This window comes from Myotis davidii, unplaced genomic scaffold (genome assembly GCF_000327345.1).
Source record: "Myotis davidii unplaced genomic scaffold, ASM32734v1 scaffold573, whole genome shotgun sequence".
In the NCBI taxonomy this organism is placed as follows: domain Eukaryota; kingdom Metazoa; phylum Chordata; class Mammalia; order Chiroptera; family Vespertilionidae; genus Myotis; species Myotis davidii.
This window is the reverse complement of record NW_006285997.1, coordinates 2,269,977-2,276,542: the sequence shown is the minus strand read 5'-3', so window position 1 is coordinate 2,276,542 and position 6,566 is coordinate 2,269,977. Positions and strand designations below refer to the sequence as shown.

The 6,566-nt window shown below is 45.3% G+C and overlaps 1 protein-coding gene across 1 annotated transcript in view; it reads right to left on the bottom strand.

Moving 5' to 3' along the window:
* ELMO1 (engulfment and cell motility 1) overlaps nucleotides 1-6,566 on the bottom strand; it is a 396,326-nt gene that overhangs the window by 278,726 nt on the left and 111,034 nt on the right. The window lies entirely within an intron of this gene.

Sequence of the window (6,566 nt, the reverse complement as noted above, 5' to 3'; positions counted from 1 at the left end):
CAGGAATAACGAGGCTTTCTATTAGCATAAAAATGCAGTATCTCATATTATGGATGATCATTACAATAACAAGCCTCTACATTCAATTTGGTTTTGTGCTTTGCTATCTCACTCAGTGTGGAGGAAATCTGGATACATTCGCTGCCTAACAAATCAGCACCACGGAGCCGCTGACAACACAAATGCATGATGTGCCCGTTTCTACAGGTCAGGAGTCTGGTAGGTTCCAGCCTGGTCCTCTGCGCTGGGCCTCACAGGGCTGACATCGAGCTGTTAGTTGGCTGCATCCTCATGCAGTGACCTCTCCCAAGTTCATTCCAGTTGTTGGTGAATCCATTTCCTTGTGGTTGTATAACTAAGGTCCTTCTACCCCCATTTCTCAGCGAGCTGCTGACCAGGGACCACTCTCCGCTCCTTCCCTGCAGCCTTCTCCACAGCATGGCCATTCCCTTCCTCTTGAGGCCCACAGGGGAGCATTTCCTAATGCCGCACCTTCTTTTAGGGCCCGCCTGATTCAGGCAGGCCCACCGGGATCTCCCTTTGATTAGCCCAAGGTCAGCGTTAACTGCACTTGCAAATCCCTCTGACACACACATGACAGGGTCACAGGAGTGCTATCCCATCATAGTCACAGGGCCAGGCTACACTCCAGGGGAGAGGATCACGCCGGGCAGGTAGCAGCAGTGGGTGACAATCTTGGGAGCTATCTTGGAATTCTGCCTCTCACACAAGGTATATAGCTGTCAAAGGTCACTTATCTTGAAATCTCAGAAGTTTCTCCAGATGCTTGGAAAAGGCACAATTTAAAATACATTTTCTTGGTGAAGGGATTAAGCCACAAAAAACAAAACACAAAAACCTCATAAACACAGACAACGCTATGGTTATTACCAGAGGGAAAGGGGGTGGGGCGGTAGAAGAAGGTAAAGGGGGGCATATGGTGACAGAAGGAGACTTGACCTGAAATGGTGAACACACAATGCAATGTACAGGTGAGGTATTATAGAATTGACCTCCTGAAACCTATGCAATTTTACTAACCAATGTCACCCCAATAAATTCAAATAAAAAATAAAACACGTTTTCATTACAATCAGTGAAACTAACACCTAATCTCAGCTTTCATTCCTTATAATAAATATTTGGACTCAGGCAAGAAGCACCCAGCGTTTATGGAAAGGAATAAAGTTCGTTGTCCCTCTGCCATTGGACACCTGCATGCTCTTGAGCCAAACGCCCGCCCTCTGCCTGGCGGGACGGGAGCTGGCACAGGTGCGGCAGCAGGGAGCTTGCTGGGATAATTGTGCTGCAGTGGGTGGCTTCGTGCCTGATTTAAAATAAAACAGTGCCATCTTCCCAGCCAATGACATGTTTAAGGAGGGCAAATATATGCCCAGAAGTGCAGGCCATGAAGTGCCTCACACTGAGCTCAGCTTCAAGTCTACTTTGCCCAGCAACTTAAACTAATAAAAGTGAAGCCATCATTACATTTTATTCGTGTTTACATAGTCCAAGACAGTATTTTAGAAGATCATATAAACTGCATACTTCTGCAATTCCTGAGCCACCTCTCAAACCCCCTGCCATGGAACTTTCTCCCCAATAACACAGAAGATGGCGGTTTCACTTCCAGAGCTGACACTCAGAAGCTGTGTGACCTGAAACCTCAAACCGGCCCACACCTGTGAGCTTCATGTTTAAATGGAATCACCCGTGGATGTAACCAGGACCTATGAGATCCTCAGTAAATGGGGCTGCATAAGCCTGGGACACCCATTTCTTTGACTCACCATTCAACTTCTATTGATAGCTTGTAAGGAAATAGTTAAGGAATGGTCACTTCAACATTATGAAGAAGAAGAAGAAGAAGAAGAAGAAGAAGAAGCAGCAGCAGCAGGAGAGGAGGTAATTTATCTAAATGAACAGTAACAGCCCCGCCAGTGTGGCTCAGTGGTTGAGTGTCGACCAATGATCCAGGAGGTCACAGTTTGATTCCTGGTCAGGGCACATGCCTGGCTGCTGGCTCAGTCCCCAGTAGGGAGCATGCAGGAGGCAGCCGATCGATGATTCTCTCTCATCATTGATGTTTCTGTCTCTCTCTCCCTCTCCCTTACTCTCTGAAATCAATCAAAATATATTTTTAAAAAATAAATAAATGAATAAAAAATTATTTAAAACTTGAGCTCAATACTTTTCAGCTATTAAGGAAGTTGGGCAAATAAATAGGAAATATGAGTCATTGGGACATGACCACAGGCTAAGTGTTATGCCTGCATTATCCCCTTTAATTCTCCTTATGCAGTGGGGCAGGCAGAGTATATTAACTAACCTGCTAAGATGCCTGCTACATGCTCCATTAAAATGCAAGTAATAAAAGGACATATATGCTATGATCCCATTTTACAGAAACAGATGTACACCCAAACTCAAGTACACTAAAATGTGTGTCTACTAAAATGTCAGTTTTCTCTGATTAGTAAGATTATAATCATTAACAATATTTTGCTTTTCCTCTTTTCTTCCATCTCCGATGTGCTTAACCTGTTTGTGGAGATCTTTTTTTTTTTTTAAATCAAATTTGAGATTTCATAACTGCTTAGGAGCAGCAGGTACTTAAGTGAAAGGGTGTTTTATATTAATTTGCATTAAATTAGTAATATGGCACCTCATTATTTTTTTATATCTAAAAATCTAAACCTAACTACAGTGCTTGGCAATATCAAGTTGCGAGAGAGAGGGCATGTGAACATGGAGGGAGAGAAAGAAAGCACATGCACGGAGACTACAAAGAGACATGTCCTAAAAGATGGCTAATAACTGAATAAAGAAGAGATTAGTGATGGGAGACGGGGTGAAAGAAAAACGAAGTCACAGACAGGACAAAAAGTCAGGAAGAAAGGGGCAAAGGAGAAGGAAAAATAAACACTGAGGGGAAAAGAAGAAATACAGGGTGTCTGCAAAAAAAGTTTCCACATCTATTTTTGACAGCTCACTTGATGTTTCTTTACCAATTTAACTCATTGGAATGAATAATTACTCAAAGTGTGTATGCATTTTGGGGGCACCCTGTACATTGTAGGAGGTAGCTATCCCCTTCTACTCATCTCTTAATGAAATGGAAAGTCTTAAATAAAATCCCAATGGATCATTTTTAGAATTATATTTTTGTGTTTTTCTGTTTCTCTGTATGTTCCCTGTGAGAGTGGAAGTAAATAAAAAGTGTGCTTGCTCGCCAAGGGCACCTGGCCCACGCCAGTCCCGCAGCCTGGAGAGTACGGCATTATCCCACCAGGTCTTTGTAGTCTCAGCACCAAGCACAAAGGCCTCTTGGAGAAAATGAAGAGTGCTTACAGGCTTCCAAGTGCAGCTAATGGTGGTAACAAAACACACACGTTTCTTTTTGAACTTCAATCTCCAGAGGTGGTAAAGGAAATGAACCAATTTCCCCCAAAGTTGGACTCAAAAGCAGGGGTATGAATATCAGAGGGCCTCATACATTCTCTCTAAATGCCTGTACGCATTGCCTCAATTCACAGGTGCTCTTCCCACTCCTCACCCTGAAGAAGGAGAAGCAATCGAACCTTCCTTCCCCTGCATCCTTTAGGAACACGGAAAATGGCCTCATTGCTGCTCTAGGCTGTAAGGATGTAAACTTGCTTCTATTCTGCTTTATCTATCTTTTCTTCTTCCTCTTAGCTTACAAAGTTGAAGTCTAGTAAAAGTAAAGGAAACAATCTCATCTTATGATACCTTCTGGAAAATAGTACACCTAGCGACAGCTTTTCCCTGAGACAGAAAGGTAACAGCTGGTGCATGTGCTGGTTTCATTAAAAATCCCCCAAGTTCTTGTCACTCCACCCATAGAGAGGAGGGGCCCATGTCCCCTCCCTTTGAATCTGGGCAGACTGATGACTGCTTCCAGCTGGAGCACCAAGGAAGGTCCTACTGACCGCCAGGCCACAGAGAGCCCTTCTGCGTGTTCCCTCGGAGCACTGTCTGAGCACGTGCCTTCTTAGGGACCTCCTCGGAATCCTGCCGCCATACTGTGAGGAAGCCCAAGACACAGGGAAAGGCCACAGGCTGACACTGCAGTGCACAGGCCCGGCTGAGCCCAGCCTTTCGGGCCCTCCAGCCCAGCAGCCAGGCATTGGAGGGAAGGAGCTTCCAATGATCCCCGCCCCCTGCTACATTTGTGTCTACCCCGGTGAGACTTCGCACATCATCAACAGAAACCGGCAATCATTCTTGCTTTGCAATGTCCACATCCCGACCACAGGAGCAGGGAGCATAGCTAATCATCTCCACAGATAACAGCTTTTCTCTGTTCCCTACGAAGGTTTTGGGGGTGTTTTCCTAATGCAATGATAACTGGAACGAGAGAGATCAAAAATGATCATACGATAGCTATTACTGTAACTTAACGCTGATCACAGTGGAAAGAGTCAATCACATGGACTGAGAACCCAATGGCACCAGAATGTCACACCCAGGTGCACTACCTTTCCTGGGTGGAGGCAAGATCTCCTGCCTCAGCAGTCTCCAGAATCTCTACCAAACTTTCTATCCCTCTCGTTTCCCTTTTCCTTCTGGGCTTGTCCATGCCTATCCCTGAGTGTGCCCTTGGATTACTGTCGCAGTGAATGTACCTTCTGTCATTAAAAACATTCACTGCACATGGTTCGAGACACTGGAATAGCAAAGTGAGGACAGCTAACTTTTTCTGTGACCTTGTAGAGCAAAGAGTAGAATGAAATCTTTTTCAAACCATTAATAGTCCCCAAACCATCCTAGCAAATATCTTAAAAACTATAAAACAGAAAACAACAGACTAAAAAAAGCAACAACAAATATTCCAAGTAGTATGGCCACTATTGTTTCACGAATCTTTTATGTTGTTTTGACACACACACAGGAGATATAAATATGGTATTTCCATCTTAACACCTGAAGAAAGACTCCAATAGTGACTCAAAAATAAACCTCCTTCCTGACCTGGAGAGAAGAGGAAGCGGGCTGTGTTCAGGAAATGTGTAATTCGGTTCCAAGCTTTGGAACACTTTGTAAGAGTCCCAGAGCCGCCCTCTGAACGAGTCCCTGCCAATACGGGGATTTGGTTGTTTACTGTTGTCGCTTTTGTTTGGAGGGGCTTCTGGGGGGCCTGGGCCTCTGTCAGTAAACAGTGGTGCCTTTGGAGGACACCCGCCGGCCACTCAGCCTGCGTCTGCGCTTTCAGAGTTAAATGTTTCAGGACTTGAGTCAGTCTATTCATCGGTTTAATAGCTGAACTGGAGAACATGGAATTATCGCGACCTCTGGCATTTGTCTCTGCCTGCAATTGCAAAAGCGGTCTTATCTTACGGAACGCAAGCTGGGGAGCCGGCGCACAGAGCATCCGCTGCCTGTGTAATCACCGTGTCCCAGCCTCTTTCCAGCAGCCCGTGGTCAACACGAAATAACATGTCATAAGACCCGCCGGCATCTGAGTAATGCTGGTGGCAGCAGTGCCCGCGTCTCTCCTGCTCCCTCTCCTTATGTGACTCAGCTGAGAATGCTGTTTCCCTTCATCCTACAATAAGCATATACACTTCTAAGGTAGGGAGAGCATCCAATGATTTAAAATGACAGCTCCCATCCACTTCCCAAGCTCTAACTAGAAAATTCCAAAACCACCCAAAAAAAGTTTTTGAGAGTGCACTTCAGAAAGCCTCCTGCCAGTTCAGTGTGAGTCACTAAGAGCAAGGCCACTAGGAGAGAGGTGGGGTGACAGGCCCACAAAAGGCACCGGCTGGCTGAAGCCCAGCGCCAGGAGCATGTGTCACTCCCTAGGTGCGTGCGCACGTGTATGTGTGTGTGTGTGTGTGTGTGCGCGCGCGCGCGTGTTTTGGTTTTCACACGTTGGGCTGGATGGACTGAGAAAGAGCTGAGGAAACCCAAGAGTAGTTCCTATCATTCTAACCCAAACAACATCCCAGGAGCCCTGGTATGCCATGTGGCTATCATCCTGCCCTTAGCTCAACCCCTGCCCTTGTCTTCAACTACTGAATTGGGAAAAATCGAATAAGTTCTTAAGGGAATATTAGTAACTTCTCGGTTCCTAACTTGGAAAACTAAGAACGTAAGGTCTGGTGGATGCTTGGTTTGCACGTGAAAAGCTGCTATAGACTGAATGTTTGTGTCCCCAAAAAGGTCATGTGTTAAGTTGTAACGCCCAAGGACATGGTAGTAGGCAGAATGGTCTATGGGAGGCAACTGGGCCATGAGAGTGGAGCCCTCATGAATGGGATTAGTGCCCTTATAAATTCCTTCTCCCTTCCTCCATTAGAGGGCGCTGTGACAAAACAGTCATTTATTAGTATAAGCCAGGAAGCAGTCCCTCACCAGACACTGAATGGGCAGGCACCTTCACCTTGGACTTCTAGCCTCCAGAACTGTGAGAAATAAACTTCTCTTGTTATAAACCATTCAGTCTATGGTATTTTGTTACAGAATCCCAAAAGGACTAAGCCACAAACACACACAAGATGACAAATTTCAGAGCATGTTTCCTATTGGTTAAAATCTTGTTT